Source organism: Budorcas taxicolor, chromosome 18 (assembly GCF_023091745.1).
Source record: "Budorcas taxicolor isolate Tak-1 chromosome 18, Takin1.1, whole genome shotgun sequence".
NCBI classification, from domain to species: Eukaryota; Metazoa; Chordata; class Mammalia; order Artiodactyla; family Bovidae; genus Budorcas; species Budorcas taxicolor.
In genome coordinates, this window is record NC_068927.1 from 42,849,564 (window position 1) to 42,871,265 (window position 21,702).

Genomic DNA, 21,702 nt, shown 5'->3' on the forward strand with positions numbered 1-21,702 from the left:
TGTTCCAATTCCTGAATTCCCAAGAAAAAGAATCTAAATAACTGAGCCTGTTCTCAGAGTTGACCCTGACTGAGTCAAGGAGCTTCTCTAATCAACAGTTAAAAGTGGGGAAGATGCAATCCTACTTCCCCAACTACCTGAAGGTCGTGGAGGGTGGGAACTAGTCTTTCCACTTGGCCTGGCACCCAGTGGAACCGGGTAAAATTGATTGACTGATGGATTGATTGATGGACTAATTATATACTGCACATCAGGCTTAAAAATTCTTACGTGTGAACATAGCTTTCAAATTGTCACTTGTCCCATTTAAGAATAAATGTCAGATGATCTAGGCTGAACAGAGTGTTGAATTCATTTATTTTACTTTCTGTAGACCTTCTGAGTGAAATTCAGGCTCATAAAACATGTGTATAAGCTGGGCAACTTAGGGTGCTTGCAGGGATGAATTGTAAAGTGTAATTTAACAAGATTACTTATATGCAGCATCTGAGCTCTTGGTAGGATGTGGTGGGTACCAAGCTACTGTGGGTTTTGGTGCCTTGGAAACTGTAGGTCATTTAAGAGATGTTATTTCTTCCCTAGCTAAAATATTCAGACAGAGGAAGAAAATGAATGGTCTTTCATAGTCAGGAAAAGTGACCACGTATTTCCCAACCTGACTACCTCTTTCTTCCCTGGCCCCTCTGTGAGCTTTGTGGAGAAAGAGGGAAAAGGCAAGAGGAGGGAAAGACGCGGCAGAGAGGAAGAGGGCTTGAGAAGTCTCTGCAAAGAGATGGATTTACACACTGACTCTTGTCCTGGTCCTGGGAGGCTCAGTACATTCAGGTCCCCAGATGAGCCACAGCCCTCATCTTCTTGGTCCCATCCCCTCATGTCATACTCATGTCACCCCATCCTGAGATCTCCACAGTGCCCACTCCACCCAAACATTGGCTCAGATAAATGCCACCAGGTCATGGTGGCATCTAATGGCTGGCTAGATTAATGATGGGCTTGCTCTCTGTTTGGAAATCCCAGAGGAAATATCTGCAGATTTAATTCTCAGTTAAAGGTGGAAGTGTGGGTTTGAATCTTGTATCAGGTATCACCTCCTTCCTGCTCAGCATTTCTTTGGAAAGGTCAGCTCTGGGAAAGGTTGGAGTGTCGGAATCTTTTCCCTGGTGCTGTGTAAAGATTTCTGACCTTTCAGTGGTCTTAATTCCTTCCCTTCCTTCCCTCCTAATACTTCCCCTCCTCCCTTTCTTTCTAAGTGCTCTTATTTATTGAAATGTAAAGAATGTTACATTCACACATACACACAGATTCCCCATTTGAAAGCACAAATAACTTATTAAAAATAGAACATGCTAATACTCCTCAAAACTGTCAAGGTCACCAAGAACAAGGGAAGTCTGAGAAACCTAAGGAGACATGACAACTACGTGTAATGTGACGTCTCAGATGAGATCCTGGAACAAAGGACTTTCGGGAAAAACTAAGAAAATCTGAACAAAGTATGGATTTTAGTTAATGATCATTTATCAGTATTGGTTCATTAATTACAACAAACATACCATACTAATTTGCAATGTTAATAATAGGGGAAATTGGGTACAGGGTATATGAGAACTCTCTTTACTAGCTTCTCAATTTTTCTGTAAATCTAACACTGTTTCACAATATAGTGTATTTTTAAAATTGGAAAAAAGAGAGTGCATACTAAACCACAACTCAGCTGGCCTCTCACAAAGCATCCCCTTGACCACTGTGGCTGAACAGGGCAGGTCGGGGTGGGAGCTTGATTAGCTAGTCCTTCTCAGTAACCAGGAGGTAACTGAACAATGAGCTCATTACACAAATTCATTTTGGAGCTTGCTTGAAAAGCTAGACATTAACCATTGAAGATGATTCCATATGGTTGGTTTTGTTAACCTGTAAAGTTCCAGACAGAAAGCATCACAAAAACAATGCCCCAGAGGAAGAGAGTCTAGGATGCGCTGAAAAGGAGGGGCAGGCACCACCAGGGGGGTGGCTGATTTCCCTGGAAATGAGCAAGGCGGCTGCAAATGCATCAGGCAGACAGCTCGGATGGGCTTGGGTGGCCCGAGGCATCTGAATCACCCAACCTGATTTTATGCACTTGGGCTATCGAAGGAGGTCGCGAGGGAAGTTTCATTTACTTATTGTCTTTGAATATTATACTTGAATACCTCACTGACCTCAGGAAACGAATGGACTTTGCTCTCAATTCCTTCCACCTCCTCCAAATCGAGGCCCTGTCCTGGCTCAGTCAGGCAACACCAGGGAGCCAGGCCAGTCACCTCCTCAGAAGTCCGCTTCTGAGCACCTCCCCTCGGTGTCGTTTCTCGCTCATTGACATTCTAGCCCTTGAAACAAGGTCTTGGCTCCTTTCTCATTTCAGGATTTCGTTTTGGGGGAGCTGGAACACCTGTCCGCTGATCGCCTGCCACTCCGCATCTGGGCCCGGCTGACAGGCTCGTCTGCTTTGACTAATGATGTGATTGATGGACAAAATAAGGAAGAACATACCAAAAAACATTTCTGTCTGGTCTGGTGTGTCAGCAAGCCTTCATCAAGTGGCTGCTGAAGGTATATTTTGCTGCATGCCTCATTACACAGTAATGGCATTCCCAGGCAAAGCTGTTTCTTTTCATGACACAAGACAGCAGGCAGCTTTATGGGCGCTGGGCCCACCGAGCCCGGAGGAAGGAGCAGCACTAAAGAGCGGTCATTTCCAAAAGTGCCTCAAGTTGCTTTTTTGTTGTCATGAATTTAATATGAATCAACACAATATGAAATGGGCATGAGGGATTTTAGTGACTAGTGATTTTTTAAGACTGCTGTCTAAACAGCCATCAAGAAGGAAGGGGAGGGCAGCACTACCACATTTCCTTTCTCCAAACCTGTTGCAAAAAGGAGTCATCTGTCAATTTTATTGCATTAAAAAAGTACACAGAAGCATATAGTCCAAACAAATGTCTTCTTTCAGGCTAAACATGTGGAAAATGCCACAGAACTGATGCCAGAATCCTCTCACTCCGCAAACTGAGTGGTGGTCACCCCCATCCCAGTGGCCTGCTGAGGGTGGGGTGACTTTCGGGAGAACCATGTCGGCTTGTGTGCATGGCATAATCCCCTGGAAATCACTTCTGACTGGAACACGAGGGAAGCAACTCCTTCATTCCACTTGCAAGACACCTGCGAGCTGGAATCCAGCGCTGGAAGAGGCAAAGGAACCGTGATTAAAAATAAGAAAGAGAGAGAGCTGATATTTTTTCCCCTCCTCTTTCTTCACTAAGGTACACTTGCAAGCAGGCACATGAGTTGGGTCACAGAGTTCCTACTCTTTTTTTTTGCAAGTTATTTTGATTCTCCCTGGCATTATTTATTCTCTTTCTTTTTTTTTCCTGGCAAATTTTCTTTGCCAAGGTATTTTATTATACACGTTCTGCTCTTTTCTTTAAGATGTTGGACTGTCTCCAAACAGAAATGCTTAAAATGAAGTTTCATTTTAAAAACGCTTTTTTATTCTTTCCTGTTACCATGATGAGTCTTTAGCGGTGGGTTATTGTGAATAATATGTGACTTTAATGAGTTGTGATTAGACAAAACTCTCTCTTCCTACAATAAATACTAGATAATAAATTAGAAAAGGTATATGAGATCTTTATTCCTATTTAAAAAGAGAGAAAGACATAAATGCAAAATCTTGTTATGATAAATGTAGGCGATAATCTTTTAACTTGCATTTAATTTACTGTGAGCATAAGAGGCAGATCGTCACTCCCATGTCTATTTCAACACCACTTTGCACCAGTCAGTCTGGTGCTGGGGGCAGTGGCCACCTTCCCACCAAGGTAATGAACAGCCCCGGGGGGTGGAGACAGGAATGCTGGGAAGAAGAATGCAAGCTTACAAATAAACAGGTTACCAAAAGCAAACCATCAGACTATTTCCTAGATAGACACCAATGAGTATGAAAAAAGGAAATGAAAGAGGAAAGGGTATTCCGGTTTTTGGCTGAACAAAGGCAAAAGTCATTGTCAACATCTTGTGTTAATTTCCCACATCTGTTCATATTGTTCATTGAATTTTGATATCAAAATATCCCTCTCTAAAGCAAAGGGCCTACGGAATTCAGCCGTCTCAAAAGTTGAAGCAGAGTGAAGCTTCCATCAGCAGCAGGGCAGGGTCGGCTGAATCAGCCACACACCTGCCTGTGCCCGCTAACTCAGCCGCTTGGCATTTGGCAGCAGGTGGTTCTTATAATGGCAGAGGCCATCTTATCAGGAGCGATTTTTCCAGTGGCGATGCTCCGCTAGCCTTGGAGTGGAGGCCTGCTGCCAGGCGTTGCTGTCTGCTCCTGCTTCCTGCCCTGCAAGCCTGAGAGCCATCAGCCAGTCCCAGGTTTCCTATAAACCAACACCCCCTCTGTCCTCTCGGCCTGGCAGGCTGTTTCTCTGGCACCTTCTTGATTTACAACTTCAAAGCTAAGTGATGTGATGCTTTATCCTAGACATCCGCTCCTCCAGCTAGGACCAAAAGCACGCCTCCTCTCCAAAGGAGCACCTCACAGCCTTGGAACATTTATTCTCTCCCCGACTTTCCATTTTAGAGCCAGAACCTTTTCAAAGTCCCAGGAGCAGACAGTGGGGTGGGGTGTGGGCTTTGCACAAGGGCCTCTTGAATGCCAGTGCTGTGATCCATCCGTTCTCAAGCGAGGTCGCCTGTTTCAGAACTCGTGGTTGCAGGAGCCATTGGGGAGCAAAATCATTTAGCAGCAAAAATATCCTTTCTCAGCAAAGTGCTTGGAGCTGGGCAAGAAGCTTCCAGGTGGGTGATGCTAAGTGCAGAGTGGAGGGAAAGGAAGTTCCAACCTCTGGTATTTTCTCTAATCTTGCAGGAACTAGCCACCCATTCACAGGCTGCTCCATATATTACAGCATACATTTTTTCTTTTCCTAATCAGGTTTGTATATCTTCCTTGATTGATTTTCTTTCACAAAACTCTTAATATTTTTCCAGATGCCTCTATCTTTCGTCCTTTCAACTGCCACTCACTTGAGAATGATTCTTTGGAAAACGTCAGACTAGAAGTATATGCATTTTCTATTTCAGTCTTTAGTTCCTTTGAAAAATTTTAGCTTATTTTATTTTCCTGTTACTTTTATTACTTTAATTAAAGTTGTGGCATTATCCAATTTGCAAAGAACTCCCCAAATCAAGTTGGCTTTTCTCTGTATAACATAAAATATGTTATTTGATGCTACGTGATTTAAAAAATGAACATTAGGATTTATCTGTTTAATTTGTGGGATTGATTTGGTAGATGATTTCATATTGAAAGAAGGCTCATTGGTTACGATTGTGAGATGGAATTTTCTCTTGCATTCTGCAAAAGTTGCCATGTAGGCCAGACAGGTTTCTGGACATTCTTTGCTGCATGCAAACCATAGATGCTGTCTTGGCTGGCTGTTCCCTGAAGCGCAAGGCCTAGAGACTCTCTAAGCTGCTCCAGGTACTTCACCCACAGTTCCTCTGATGTCCTCTGCCAGACAGAATGGCCTGAGGGTGAAAAGATCTCCAGTGGGAATCCACAGGAGGAATCTGCAAGGAGAAGTCGACACAGTCCCATGACCATTAGAATGAGCAGATGCAGAGCTGGTTCTCTGGGACGTGGGGGCCCGTTTCAGATATCTCTCATGTGCCTTTCAGATCGTCTTAGCCTCTCTGCCTTCTTCTGGCTGCTGCTTCTTGAAGAGCTTTTGGAGGCTTACCCCTTCTCCACCCAAGTACACTTGGCTGCACTTCACAATTACATTGACCTCTAACCCACATGCCAACGACTTCCTGTTTACTCCTTGGGGCCCCCTCAATGCCTATGTTTGTGTAACCCAGGAGGATGGGAGACTTAATGTCCTGCGGAGCACAGCTTTGACAACTAGGTGGATAATTTCTTCCACTCTGGTCATCCCACCCCTGCATATGGTTCTCCGATGACCATCCTCCAAGGCTATGTAATGAGTTGCATTCAGAGATTAGTAGCTAGACAGGGCAGTTCCTGTTGGTTTTGCCTCCCACTTCCCGCAGTTCCCTTGGCCCTCACTTCTGCTTCCTGGGTTTGCATCTTCTAACAAGGGTAGGAGGCACATGGGCTTTTGCTCCAAGTTTTGCCTGATGTGGAACCCAGATTAAGGCCTAGGTACCATGGGGGAGGGAAGTGGTCAAGTGGATGGATGCCCAACGGAATCAAGACAACTGGGTTTGGCAATTTCTCATTAGTTAGCTTATTGGAGCATCTGATGACTTCCAAGTGAATGACTATACCCTGGGGAGCCTTGGGAAGAACTTGCAGATTTCAGAGAATGGGTCAGAGAAGGGGATACAGAAAATACATTGTACCCATGCCAAGATGCTGCAGACCCCAGGGCTGCCTGGATCAAATGCACGGCTTTGTCCCAGTGGTATGTCGGATGGCGGGTGGGCCAAGTCTGAAGAGGCCAAGACCCCCTCCTGCTCCAGTTCTACACATCTGCTTCCCACCTTGGAAGCACCATTCTCATGGCTGCCGTCTTTGAACTCTGATGAGGTGTGTGAAACACCCCATCGACACATCATATCAGATATCTTTTGAAATGAAAATCTCTTAGATCAGTTTCAACTCATTCCAAATGTCACATGTATCCTCCAGGCTGAACATCAATCTTCCCTCCACCCCTGGTATTGTTTGAAATGCGGTGTGGGTCTTTGGGCAGAAAAGCTGGCAAAATGGCCAGTTGGGGATTGAGTTGGGGCTCGGTTGTACTGCTGCTGTGCTTATCTGGGCATTGATCTTGCTTCATCTTATTCGGGGTCCTGCTAGCTTCTCCTGTGGTAAGCATTGTCCTCACCTCTCCTCTCCTCTTTAAATTACCCTTGTCCTTCCAAGACTGACTGAAACCCTGCCTTTTGCTGAAGACTAAATCTGATTCTTGCATTTCATTCTGGTTCCCCAACACATGCAAAGATGAGCCACACAGCCTAACCCTGCCTTGCAGTGTCCTGCGGCTGGTCCATATGTGTGGTTTCATCTCTCTAATGAGCCTCTGCCTTCTATGTGCCCCATCAATGTCTAGCCAACTGCCAGATACTAGAACTTTGATAAATCCTTGTGTGTTGGTTTAGGGGCTTTGGAAAAAGGAAAGCAGTATTCTTGATATTTGCTTCTCCTTCTCTGCCCCATTTTGAATCCACTCCCTCCCTCTCCATTCCAGCCACTTGTTTACTTGTACAGATTTATGCAGACCTACCCTGTGACCCTGGAGACGGCAGTATCAGACCCACTGTCAGGGAGTTTGGTTAATCACCTGATATTTCTCCAAAGGCACTTGGCATAAAACAAAAACAAATCAAGCACACAAATCGTGTCATATATAAAACAAAATGAACACCATAAAAAGAGAAAAAACTTTAAGCTACAATGAATACTAACTCTAACCTATAAATAAGACCAGGACTTTTTTTTGATCCTATTTTGAACTGGAAGCTATTGTAAAATGAAGAAAGAAACTTAAAATAATAGCAATTTAAGGCAAAGTGTGTGTTATTAAAAGTTCGTGATGTTGAAGAGCCAAACTCCTATTCTAGTACTGAGATTTAATATGTACTTCACACAAAAATAAATCATGTAATATTTTCATGGCAGACATAGAATTTTATGGCTTTTATGACTATCATGGAATTGGGATTCATATTTTATAGACAGCTCTAATAACATCAAGAAATGTTCTGGGAAAAATGGAGGTTTAGAGAAAGATGAGTGATCACTCAGCACAAGCTGAAATCAGGTGTAATTAAAGCCCAAAGGTAAGTCTGTTTCGCACCCCATGGGCTCCAGCCGGGCCCTGACAGGTACAGATGAGGCCGTGGAGCCTGTGAAGACGCAGCTCCTAGAAGAGTGATCTTGGTGAAATAGGGAAATAGGACTCCCTCAGTGCTGGCTTGTCTGATCCTGAAACTGTCCATCGCTGGTATGGGAGGATGAGGACATTCAAGGAAAATACATAGAGAAGGATGTTCTCATGTTCCATCTCCCTGAAAGGGGCACAGGCTCTGGTTTTGCCAGAAGCAGATGCAACTTTGCAGGGTCCCCTAGGACTTCCTACCCCATCCACCTATCATCCCATCAAGCTCTTGTTTGCCTGTAGCTAGGCTTTTTCGAAGTTACAAAAGGGCCAAAAATAATCTTACAGCAACCAGCAGCTATAGGCACTTTGCTGGGCTTTACATGGATTACTTGGTTCAATCTTCACAGCCATCCATCAGTTGGAAAGCTCTGTTTCCCTCATCTGGGCGTCAGCTCCCTGAATGCTCTGCTGGTTGGTGAGTACAGTGGAGAGTCTGCATCCTTGATGAACTTTTTAGTTGACGACATGATGCTAAAATGGTTTTCGCCTCTGAGCCACAGATTGTGCTGTGCTCAGTTGCTTCCGTCATGTCTGACTCTTTGCAACCCCACAGACTGTAGCCCATCAGGCTGCTCTGTCCATTGGATTATCCAAGCAAGAATACTGGAGTGGGTTGTTATGCCCTCCTCCAGGGGATCTTCCTGATTCAGGGATAGAACCCATGACTCCTGTGTGCTCTGGGGACCCTCGCCTGCTCTTTCAGCCTCCCTACACCTTTTAAATGTCACTCCTGTGTCCACTCAGAACTGACCTATGTCAAGGAATAGGTCTAGTATTTCTTCTCTGCTCTCAGAAATATGGGAGCCTTTCCTTGGACAGCATCAGTAGAGGCACACGGAGGAGAGACCATGGATTTCAAAGGGCTGAGGGCCAAACAGTCCCCTTCCCCAGGCTGGGCCCTGGTCTGTCTGCCAGGTGGCCCTCTTGTGAGGCCTGACCTCTCTGTAACCCAAGCAAGCGAGCTGTGATAAGTGGGAGGCCACGGTCTCAGTGGAGGCACTGTGCCCGAAGGAGAGCCATGGACCAGTTCCCTGAGCGTGCGGATCCCCTGTCCCTGGGAATCAGGTTCCAGGAGGGATGTGGTCCTGGCTTAGGGTTAAGGCTCAGGGACACTACCACTGCCCAGAGTGCACCCTTCTGGATGCTGGTGCAGACCTCTGCCTTACTCCAATCCTGACTCTTTTTAAATGGAGGAAAAGACTTCCAGTGCAGCCAAGGAGGTGCAGCTCTCTAGGACACTTAAAAAACCTCTCTTTAAAGGTTGATGGTCATTTACATTCTTATTAAATTGCTTTGATAAAATATTCAGCCACAGCCCCCTCCATTTGACTCTTAGCTTGGTAAGATATAATTTGCAATTGATTATTGCTCAAACATTCCTGGCACCACATTACGATCTGCTCATACATCTCACCCTCTCTCTGCCAATTTGGAGCAGAAGAAAAAAAAAATGGTTTCTTTGACCTTTGACCTGTTTGAGGTGGGACATGAGGTCATCAGGGCCACTGAGAATCAAACACCTGCATCTGCCGCCAACGGAGACAGAAATGGATGCATGCAGCTCTGAATTGAGCTTGTATTTTTTTTTTCCCCCTCTTGGTAAGATACAGGTATTTTTCAGAGTTGGAAAATGTCTTGAATAAATGAGCTTCGTATATATATGTTTTTAATGTGATTTGCCTGTATTTATTTGGGTGATCACAATTTATGCCAAGTGAAAAGGTTAAGAGTCCTGGAAACTGAATTATTCCATTTATTTGCAGACATGATGCAGTGCAGGGACAACAGAAGGGTGCATCCTTATCTTGCCCAGCCCCTGACCTCACCCCTGACCTGGACGTGGGCCTCACGGCTCTAGCTGCTTCCCCCAGGCTGGGGTGGCCGCCCTCGGGGGATGGTTCAGGAGCCCAGCAAGTTCCTCGGGTATGTGGAGGTGGCCACTGTAATTACTTACACAAGCACTTACCGAATGTCTTCTGTGCTCTTCTGTTCCCAGCTCCCTGGCCCACTCTCCCAGGCCTGAGCTTTCGAGCTCTTGCTTAGAAAGGAGCAGCACCCACACCTTCATCCCTTCCACACCTGTTTGCAAACCTGTCTTCACATCGGTTATTTCCTCAGACCTAGTTAACAGCTGGGGGTGAAGGCAGGCAGGGACAGGCTCCCACTTCCTGCTTTGCTGGGAGCCATCAGGACCTGCTGGAATGAGGCATCTGACCTGCAGCGGTGGGGCTGGCACCCAGGTCTCCAAGGCCCTAGTGTGATGCTCTTTATTTCCTCTCTCCCTCCTCAGGCAGGTCCATTTCCTGGAGGGCCCTGAACAGCTTCTGACTCCAGGGAAAGGCTCTCCTAGTGAAGGGCCAGCCTGGGGAGGAATCTGAAGTGGGGGCTCCCTGTGCCCCCCATCTACTCTCTATCCCGTGCACACAGCCAGTCTCATGGGCCTGAGCCAAGCCTCCGCTGCCTCTGTGTGCTCGATGGCCCTGGGCCGTGGCCTCTTGGCTGGCTTCCCCATCACTTTCATATTACCCTGGAGTAATTGGATATTGGCAACCAATTACTGAATTTTTCACGTCAGCTTCATCAGTGACTCTTAGACAACCGCGCCAGAGTCTCTTTCGATGAAGAGAGGAATTATAATAATTCGCATGAACGTCCTGTGAGTTGTGGAGAGCCAAGGTTCGCGGTCTGCAGAGGATGGGGAGGAAGGAGAGGAGGCAGGCCTGGCCCTTGAGCAGAGAATGAGCCTCCCGTCCCCCTGCTGGCATCGTGAGCCCAGAGCTGCGTCCCTCTCTGCCCCTCCAGGGGGGCTCGTGCATCTGTCTCTTCACTAGGAGTGAGGCATGCCCTGTTTCTGGGTGGAGGGATTGGGAAAGGCTTCCTGAGGTGAATGAGGACATGCAGACCTTGTAGATGGCCTCAGGGCTGGTAGAGGATGTTGACAGGAGGGATAGGTGTGCTTAGGAGGTAGAGAGGGCTGACCCTACTGCTGTGGCCGTACAGTGCCACTCCTCATGATGATGGCTTCCTGTATCCCTGGTGGAGGGTGTTCTCTAGCCAAGGGGGCACAGCCCCATGACTAAGGCAGGCCGAATGCACAGGGCTGTTGAACAACCCAGAAATCAAGGATAGGAAAGTGAAAGTGAAAGCCACTCAAACATGTCCAACTCTTTGTGACTCCATGAACTATACAGTCCATGGAATTCTCCAGGCCAGAATACTGGAGTGGATAGCAGTTCCCTCCTCCAGGGGACCTTCCCAACCCTGATAGGGCTTCCTTGATAGTTCAGTTGGTAAAGAATCTGCCTGCAATGCAGGAGGCCCCGGTTTTATTCTTGGTCAGGAAGATCTGCTGGAGAAGGGATAGGCTACCCACTCCAATATTCCTAGGCTTCCTTTGTGGCTCAGCTGGCAAAGAATACACCCACAATGCGGAAGGCCTGGGTTTGATCCCTGGGTTGAGAAGATCTCCTGGAGAAGAGAAAGGCTACCCACTCCAGTATTCTGGCCTGGAGAATTCCATGGACTGTATAGTACATGGGGTTGCAAAGAGTCAGACATGACTGAGCAATTTTCACATTCACGTTTCACTTTCTATAGGGGATCTTCCCAACCCAGGGATGGAACCCAGGTCTCCTGCATTGCAGATGGATTCTTTACCAGCTGAGCCACAGGGAAGCCCCAAAGCACAGGAAATAGCGGATAAATCCCCCAGGGCCTTGTTCCCCAGCAGGACAATCTCATTGTACACCTCTCAGAGGATGCCTCCTGGGATTGACTCTGGGTGTCCAGAGGTAAGCTTCCCCAGAACTTGCACTTTGCTGGATTTCTTCTCTTCCCTGGCTCTATTTCCTACATCCTTATTCTTTGTGACCCCATGAACTGTAGCCCATGAGGCTCATCTGTCCATGGGATTCTCCAGGCAAGAATACTGGAGTGAATTGCCATTCCCTTCTCCAGGGGATATTCCTGACCCAGGGATCAAACCTGGGTCTTCTGCATTGCAGGCAGATTCTGTACCATCTGAGCCACCAGGGAAGACCACAGGATGATCTCCCAAATCAACACCTTGCCTCATTTCCTTGTCTCAGAATTTACTCTTATAGAAACCGAGAGGATGGCAGCCAGTGTTGAAGATGGGGCGGTCATGAGCAGAGAGCTGTGGGCACCAGCATCCTCAACCCCAGCCTCCACACTGCTGGCCGGTCGGTACCCTGAACGGCTGTCCTGACTTCCCATCTTCGGCTCTGCTCTGCCCTCAGTCCATGCGTGCTCTGTGAGGTGGGCAATCTGATTTATCTGGAGTGTCTGGGCTGAGGACGGAGATGAGCACTTCTCGCTGGGAGGGATTTTCAGCTCATTTCACAGATAAAATCAATCAGATCTAAACCGCACTCACTGCGGCCACAGAAGGGAAACCCAAACAGCAGGGGCCAAACTGGAGGCTTTTCCCTCCCTTCCCGTCTGGCTCTTCTTTGGCCTGTGAGCAGCGGGAGCTGCAAGCCCTGGAGTTGTGGAAGCTGCAGAGACCCGGGTTCTCTCTGGATAATTGGCTCAGACCTGACTCGGAAGCTCAGACAGAGGACAGGCTCAGATAGTGGAGGAGGAAGAGACCCCCAGATGCACTTCCTTTGTTTTCTGGATGGTGTTGATGGAGGTGTGGGGATGGTGGGAGCAGGATAATACCAATTATACATTTACCAGATCCTTTTGTTTTCTTCGATGATACTGAAGGGAAGAAATTGGAAGCAGAAGGTGGATGGCTGAAGCTAGCTCTCCTGGGCTGCCTAAGGCCTCTGGCCACTGTGTGGTGGAGATTCTCTGTATCTCCAAACTGTCCACATTGAGGAAAAGGGTCTAGACATCCAGATCTTTCTAGGCTGACTTGGGGTGGGTCCTGCCACCCAGGAACGGGGACCTGTGTTGACACAGCATCTCCCAGCCTGAAATCTACTGGTACTGTCCACCCTTGGCATTCACACATCTGGAACATGGCCTTTCTCAGCCTGTGGTGGCTCTGTAATGTGGGAAGTGGAAGTGTCACTTGCTCAGTCGTGTCTGACTCTTTGTGATCCCATGGACTGGAACCCACTGGGCTCCTCTGTTCATGGAATTGTTCAGCCAAGAATACTGGAGTGGGTAGCCATTCCCATTCCATTCTCCAGGGGATCTTCCTGTCCCAGGGATTGAACCTAAGTCTCCTGCATTGCAGGAGGATTCTTTACTCTCGGAGCTACCATGGAAGCCCAAAATACTGGAGTAGGTAGCCTATCCCTTCTCCAGGGGGACGTCCCAACCCAGGAACTGAACTGGATTCTCCTGAATTGCAGGCAGATTCTTTACTGGTTGAACTACCAGGATGTAATGGTGGACAGAGCCAAAACTCAGACCAAGAAGTTCAGAAGAAGTCTGAAAGAGCAGGTACCTGATTTCCTATTCCGGCTTGAGAATGGTGGCCCTGGTCTCATCCTACCTTCCTATCTTCTGAAAGGTAGGCGGGAGACCACTGCTTCCCTGTGATCAGCTGTTCTTCACAATCTCTTTACAGGTCCAGAGACGCCACAGTGAAAAGTTCTTTATCTTCTACAAATGTCTCTTATTTTCCTCCAAGGTAGCTCCTATGCTTAGTGAATTGCAGAGAAACCAGGATTGCGCTCTTGTGAGCATCAGGCCAACTTCTGCAGGGAGAAAGCAGAAGTTGCCTACCCAGCATCCATGTCTTTCCTTCTGGCATCAGTATCTCCTTTATGCTAGAGATCGTTCCTCTTACTTTCAGCTCATGTGATTCCACTGGACTAGCCCAAATGATGGTCATGTGACCTAAGCTAGTCAGACTTCCTAAGTCTTTTTAGGAAGAAACATTTGAAAGAGAGAAATCATCTCTCCTCTAGTTACTGAAAGGAGTGGATGCAAGCCTGGAGCTTCTAGCAGCCATCTTGGCACCATGAGGAAAAGGACTACCTGAGAATGAAGCTAATGCAGAGGGAAACGAAAGGAGAGATGGAGAGAGACAGAGCTGGATTATTTGATATCAGGGGCCCGGCAGGGCAGGAGGCCAGATCTGGTCCTGGACATATGAGCAAACAAATTCTCCTTTTTTGTTTAAACCAATTTGATTTTCAATATTCTTATCATTTGCAGCTGGCATGAGACAAATACCTATGGCTCAAAGGTGGACATCTTATTTCTCATCTATCGATTTCAATTAAATTTATTCGATTAAATCCATCAATTCAACAAACATTTACTCAGCTCTTTTCAAGCCTTGTTCTAGTTGTTAAGAAAATAAATCTAATTTTTGTCTTTAAGGAGCTTATAGTCAAGAGTGGAAAACAGATACCCGAGGAACTACTTTTAATTTAAGGAGGTAAATACTCAGAAATCCTTGTTAAAAGAATGCATACAAATTTACACATTAATACATGCTAATTAGAAGTTGAAAACCATATGATGTGGGGACACAAGGGCATGAGAGATGAATTCTGATAGAAGAAACCCAAGGAGGCTCAGAGAAGGGGGTAGTGTTTAATCTTGGCTTTGAAGAATAGATAGGACTATGGTAAGAAGAAAATGAATGAGTGAATGAGTTAATAATTTTATGCAACACACATTTATATTGAGTGATCTACCACGTGCATGGGGATAGTGTAAGGCACTGGCAACTGAAGGCTGAGTCTTGTATAGGTCATCACCCGGCAGGCTTCCTGTCCAGCAGAGAAGGCAATTCTTGCAGACAACCTATAATGGGAGGTGGATGTAGAGGAAGAGTGGCTTGCAGCTCAGGCCTAGGGAAGTCATCCAGAAGGAGAACAAGGAGTGATCAGATATGCACGCATAAAGGGAGTCACTCTAAGAATAGAAAATGGCCCAAGAAAACACGCAGAATTGAAGAAATGAGGAAAGTACATGGATAACTTGTGCCAGGAGCTAACTGTGAGGAGTGGTGGGTTAAGGTCTTAGAGAAGCTAGAATGTTGGGCTAAGGATCTGTGACATGATGGAATGGGATAGGCAGTGGGAAATCACTGGGGAATGGCCAGAAATGTGATGTCAGGCTCAGCCTTGGGAAGATTAATCCGACCAGTGGATAAGGAGGTACCGGAGCAGGCCCTTGGGCTACTGGATGCAAGCTAGAGAAACCAGAGCCAGATTTGGTGCTCGGTGTTAGGAAAATCAGTGATGTTGTTGGAGACCCTGGAACTAGAGTCAGCCTTCCCCTTGACTACGGGCAACCAGCTTCTTCCACACAGGGCTGGGGGACATGCCTTCAGTGTTTCCAGGCCCATGTTCTTGTTTTGAGCAAGAGAGAAAAGGACTTAACTCAGTTTGAAACCATTCTGGATGCAACACTGACTGGTGTATCTTAGGTCTTGTGCCTACTCTGAACAATTATTAAGACTAGGATGGAGAACTGATAATTAGCTCAGTTTGCATCAAGTGATTCTTTTTGGCTGAGACAGAGTGACCAGGGATGAGGGGGAGGTCTTCCCAGAGTACAGAACCACTCTCCCTAGAGTGGCCAGCGCCCCAGGGCTGGCCTCTGGGAGGTTCTTGTGGTCTGTGAGTCCCAGGTGACTTGCTTCAGAGAGCAGGTGTACTCTAGAAGGGAGCAGTTGAGTGAGATTTGTGGGAAGAGGTCTGGAGAGAGGTGAAGGGACGAGAGAAGGGTAGAGAAAGGGCAACAGGAGTGAGTGCTAAGCCAGTGGAACCGTGGTTCCTTACCTAACTGCCCACACAGACCATTCAAAAGTTCCTGGTTAAAGGCAGGCAGCCATCCCCACTGCAGACCCTCCCTAGCCAACGTGCTCAGAGCTGGAGCAGGCCACAGCTTCTGCCCTTTGCTCATGAGATCTGCCCCAACAGTTTTCATGTGGTCTGGATGTTAGATATTTAACTGACAAGCAGCAGTGGTGGGGTGGGGGGAATGAAATTTAATGGGCTGCCTTTTCATGCCATGTAAGGCTCATCTTCGTGAAAAAATGAAACAGTTTTAAAAAGTAGGAGCCCCAGAGGAAATGTGTCCCCTCTTGGGTCTTAGGGCTAAAATCCCTCCAACCCACCAGCTAGAATCCTACCCTCCGTGTGAGGTAACGGCAATTAGACTGGCACCCCAGCTCGGGCCCCGGCAGCCTGGCCGACAGACACGTCAGATTAATACATCACCAGGTATGAAAGCACAGTTAGAATTTGACTGAGGTACTTCCAGCCTGAGAAAGGGAACGATTTATCAATGCAAACTTAATAACATCTATTTGAATCTAACTAAAAATCAATATTTCATTACCAAATTGTTAGTGAGAATGAAGAAAAATTGCGGAAGTCGGGCAGTTTGGTGCTAGGGAAGCGTCAGGAGTTCAATGTGAAGACGGGATGATTCATGAGGCCGTGTTGGAGGAAGGGTGGAGGAGGACGGGTGCAGAAAACTTGGAGAGGCCCCCTTGCTCATGACCTTGGCCGTGAGGGGGGGAAACACAAGAAAATGAGAGTGACTGTCAGTTCCCTTCAGGGCTGGAACCCTCCATAAATCACAGGGAGCAGAGCAGAGGAGCAGGGCTGGAGTGGAGAGCTCGTGATTTAACTCTTAGGACCCTGAAGTCTGAGTTGTGCCTTCCAGAATGGCAATGGGTGATGAACAGATAAGATCTGGGCTGGGGTTGCCTGGTGGTTATATATGCAAATGCAGAAGCTGGGTGGCAGACAGTGAAAGGTGGTCGTCCACTGACTACAGCTCATCCCAGACCAGCACGCTTTCCGCTCCCATCAGAAAACGGGAAGTGACAGCGTATGTCTGGCCTGACACACACATTAATCAGTTGGCTGGAGGTCTGCTCTAGGTGAGGTTTGGGGGAAGGTGTTCAGTGTGAACATACAGATCTGAAACTGTGTTGCAGTGCCGTGACTGGAGCAGAGTCTCAATATCAATAAAAGCCTTGAATTTATTTCAAAATCTGGGCTAGAAATGAGACTGGAGGGTCTGCCTTTGCCTTTATTGTTCATTCCCTTTTAATCTGTGTTTGGTTTCCTTGTGGTGGCCATGTTTTTGCTAGCAAGACATATAAAGAATATGCATTTGTCCTTTAGCAAGAAATAAGGGAGACTCACAAAAGATGTGACTCGTACAGATAACCCCATAAATTAAAATAGAGGCTTTGCTCATTTCATTCACCAAAGAGCTGTGTGCAGGGACCCCGCAGCACATAGGATGGGGGTCACTGTATGCACGTGGGTGTTTTGGAATCATGGGATAGGAGATGCATTTGGCATTACTGGCCTAAGTTTCAGACTCTAAATTTCAGTATAATTTACTTTAACAAGTAAAGGTTAGCCTCTTACTCCCCAAATAAAAATGTGATAGATTTTGACAGAAGATGGAAATATGCTTATTTTCACTCAAAACTTTTCCTAGAGCAGAGTTAGTCTGCTTGGGGACCCAGGATTTGAAGATGTGAACTGGTAAGCTAGCATAGCCTTGGAAATATGATAGGCAAGGGCAGAAAATTCTTCTTATCATTTTTTTATGGGAATACATAGTGCCAATTCCACCCCAAACTCCTCAGGCATATATAGCCACATACCCAGGCATGGCATGCTCGTTAACACTGGGAGCACTGCTGTTATGCCAGGCACCCCACTGAGCTCTTTGGTGAATTTCCTCATTTACACTTCTGTGAAGTAGGTACTTGTACTGTTATCTACATTGGACAGAAAGGAAGCAAGACTAGGGATGCTGAGTGACCTGTCACAGCTCAGACAGGAAGTGGCAGAGCAAGATTCAAACCCAAGTTCACATTCTGAGCGCATCTCCATCCCATTCCCACATACAAGACTGCTTTGAGGTCCAGGGAAGGTGGTTGTGGGCATGGTAAACCCTTGTTGCATCTGGGCCTCTTCAGCAGGATGCACAGCTGTCCTGAGTCAGCATCATCTAGCGCCATGAGCCAACAGCCTGTGTGGTGCCCACGTCACTGATGTTGAGTGTCTGTGCCCATCTATTCTATGATTTGCAGTGAAGCCAGCCCAAGAATTGTTGTTGAAAACCTCAGGGCTCTGTCTGGATACGGCATCTTGGTGACAGGGATGGGTGTGCCAAAGAGAGCTGAAAAACAAGTCTTGGCAAAGCCACTCCTGGGTATATCTTGACAATGGAATGGCCTGCCCTCCTCTGAGGCATGAGCAAACCCTCAGTTTAGGCAGGGTGCCCAAGAGCATTCTACAGAAATCAATGTCTACCACCTTCTTCCCAGGATTCATAAGCTGGGAGGGATTCCCATGGCAGCATTTAGGGTGGATATCTCAGGTGTTGGCAGGACTAGTCACAGTGCCCACTAGAGTTTGAAAACATGAGCTGGAGCTGACTCCCATAATCAAGAGGCATACGTACCTCCCAGAATATTGTCTCTAAAAGTCTGCTCATATAGATATACAATTTTTAATTGGAGGATAATTACAATATTATGATGGCCTCTGCCATACATCAACATGAAATGGCCATAGGTATACATATGTGTCCTCTCTTATACCCCCGTCCCACCTCCCCACCCCTCCACCCTTCTAGGTTGTCACATTGTCACAGAGCACCAGCTCTGGGTTCCCTGCACTGTACAGCAAACTCCCACTGGATATCTATTTTAGCTATGGTAATGTGTATGTTTCAATGCCATCCTCAAAAATCATCCCACCCTCCCCTTCCCTCACTGGGTCCAAAAGTCTGTTCTTTACGTCCATGTCTCCTTTGCTGCCCTGCATGTAGGATCATCAGTACCACCTTTATAGATTCCATATATATGCATTCAGTTCAGTTCAGTCGCTCAGTCATGTCCGACTCTTTGCGACCCCATGAATCGCAGCACACCAGGCCTCCCTGTCCATCACCAACTCCCGGAGTTCACTCAGACTCGCGTCCATCGAGTCAGTGATGCCATCCAGCCATCTTGTCCTCTGTCATCCCCTTCTCCTCCTGCCCCCAATCCCTCTGAGCATCAGAGTCTTTTCCAATGAGTCAACTCTTCGCATGAGGTGGTCAAAGTACTGGAGTTTCAGCTTTAGCATCATTCCTTCCAAAGAAATCCCAGGGCTGATCTCCTTGCAGTCCAAAGGACTCTCAAGAGTCTTCTCCAACAGCGCAGTTCAAACGCATAAATTCTTTGGCGCTCAGCTTTGTTTATAGTCCAACTCTCACATCCATACATGACCACTGGAGAAACCATAGCCTTGACTAGACGGACCTTTGTTGACAAAGTAATGTCTCTGCTTTTGAATATGCTATCTAGGTTGGTCATAACTTTTCTTCCAAGGAGTAAGCGTCTTAATTTCATGGCTGCACTCACCATCTGCAGTGATTTTGGAGTCCCCCAAAATAAAATCTGACACTGTTTCCCAATCTATTTCCCATGAAGTGATGGGACCAGATGCCATGATCTTCGTTTTCTGAGTTGAGCTTTAAGCCAACTTTTTCACTCTCTTCTTTCACTTTCATCAAGAGGCTTTTTAGTTCCTCTTCACTTTCTGCCATAAGGGTGATGTCATCTGCGTATCTGAGGTTATTGATATTTCTCCTGGCAATCTTGATTCCAGCTTGCGCTTCTTCCAGCCCAGCGTTTCTCATGATGTACTCTGCATATAAGTTAAATAAGCAGGGTGACAGTATACAGCCTTGCCATACTCCTTTTCCTAACTGGAACCAGTCTGTTGTTCCATGTCCAGTTCTAACTGTCGCTTCCTGACCTGCATATAGGTTTCTCTATTTGTCTTTCTCTTTCTGACTTACTTCACTCTAAAAGTCTTTTGAAAAAATTATGAGGTCCTGATGCATTTTTAAAGATGGCAGAAGTTGCCTGGCTAGGAATGCCAGTGGGGCCCCTGCAGGGAGCCACTTCTATTCTCCTTCTGGGATTGTCTGTGGGAGCCTGTGGGGGGAAGTGTGTTCATTACCCCCAGTGGTGGGGTGCAGAATCCAGACACTTCTACCACAGGTATATCCATAGCCTAGAATTGGCTATATGACTAACTCCCATATTCCTGTTTGTATTGGAACCATGACTTGCTGGCTGGAAATATGGCTAATTTTGAAGTAGAAAAAAGCAAAAAACACATCAGTCATAGTCAAGCAAATTCCCCTCAAGTCATCTCATAGGCATAGTAGGCCACACTCACAGGCAGGAACATTTAACAAAGAGTGGGAACGGGGTCGATACCACACACCGGCACAGCCTGGGATCCCCCCACGGCTGCAACCCATCAACTCCCTGTCTGAGCATACTGTAGGGTCTTGGTGAAACCTGACCTTGCCCAGGCTTATCAGCACCTGTTTGTTAGTGATACTCTAACTCTACTCATCACTCACCAAGGGCCATTTTGAGTTAAGTGCCTTCAGTTGGGAATTTTTATGGTCCCTGGATTTTTCCAAGGCTTCACAAGACATTTCAGATGGGGTCTGAAGTCCAGTGAAATCCTGGCTTAGAATGTACTAGCTACATTTACAGAAACGTTTAGGAAAGTTTGACTATGTTGGGTATCACTGAGGAAAGAATCAGTTGAATGTGGAACGTTGATGCAGTGCCGGGGGCTGCTGTATCCATGGGGAAGAAGGCAGGTTTCTTGTGGTTCCTTGTAAGTCATGAAATGTTGCAGGAAATCAAACCATGTGAGGTGATAGATGAAAGAGCTTACCCCAGGTCCAGGCACAGAGTACGTGACTGAGACATAGGAGTAGCAATGATCACTTTATTATTTTTATCCTATTGCCTCTATGCTGTTAGTACTGCTTCTACTACTGTTGCCTCAATTCAAGTCTAGACTTATTCCAACTCTCTTCATCTAAACATGTAACCACCAAGGCTGGGCCTTGTATATACATCATGATTTGTAACTTCATTCTAGATGGATTTCTTGGTACTTAAGAATGAGGTGGATGTCAAGAAAAAGTATTTTATCACTGTAAAAATGAGTGATATATCTTCATATACTGTGATGGATGATCTTTATGATTTATAGTTTTGTAAAACAAAGCAAGAGAGAGAGAAAAAATCATATGGCATGCTACTATTTAAGAAAAGGGGAATATTAGTATACATTATATATTAAATAAGTGAAGTTACAAGCCATAAGTATTGTTATAAAAGGAGGGGAGAAAAAGAGTGGAAGGGAAAGAGGTAGAAGCTAGACTTGTCTAAAAAAATTGATTTTGGAGCCAGATAAATATTATACATAATTATCAAATACAACTTACTCCAAATTTAAAAAGCTGTTCCTACAAACGAAAAATAAAATGAAACAGATACAACTGAATGCATGTTGAGTTGGCTATGCAATCTACACAGAAAATTTACTTCAGTTGTGCTTAAAATAGAGTTCTTAGTGGTTTATATTTTAAGGAAACACACACAAACCCTGAAAAATGGTTTTCAACATCATATTATTGGTAATAATATTTGTATTGCTATTTTGAAACCCTCACACACAGATTTGTATGTATTACGAGAAGCAGTGAAGAAACTATATTAATGCAATCAGAATATTATTTTTATAAGAAAAGAGATATAAAATCAAAATTAAAACTTACATTTAAATTTAAAGCACCAATTTCAATTTGTGATGTATTTTCTCTTGAAGAAGGAAAATTATTTCCTGTCTGTTCCCTGAAAAGCCCTGAATACAATGTACTGAGAATCATGACCACCAGATTGTGGTCTCTAAATATTATTTTTCATCAAAATAATTGATTCAAGATTGATGTACAGGGCAAGAACTGTGTAAGATAG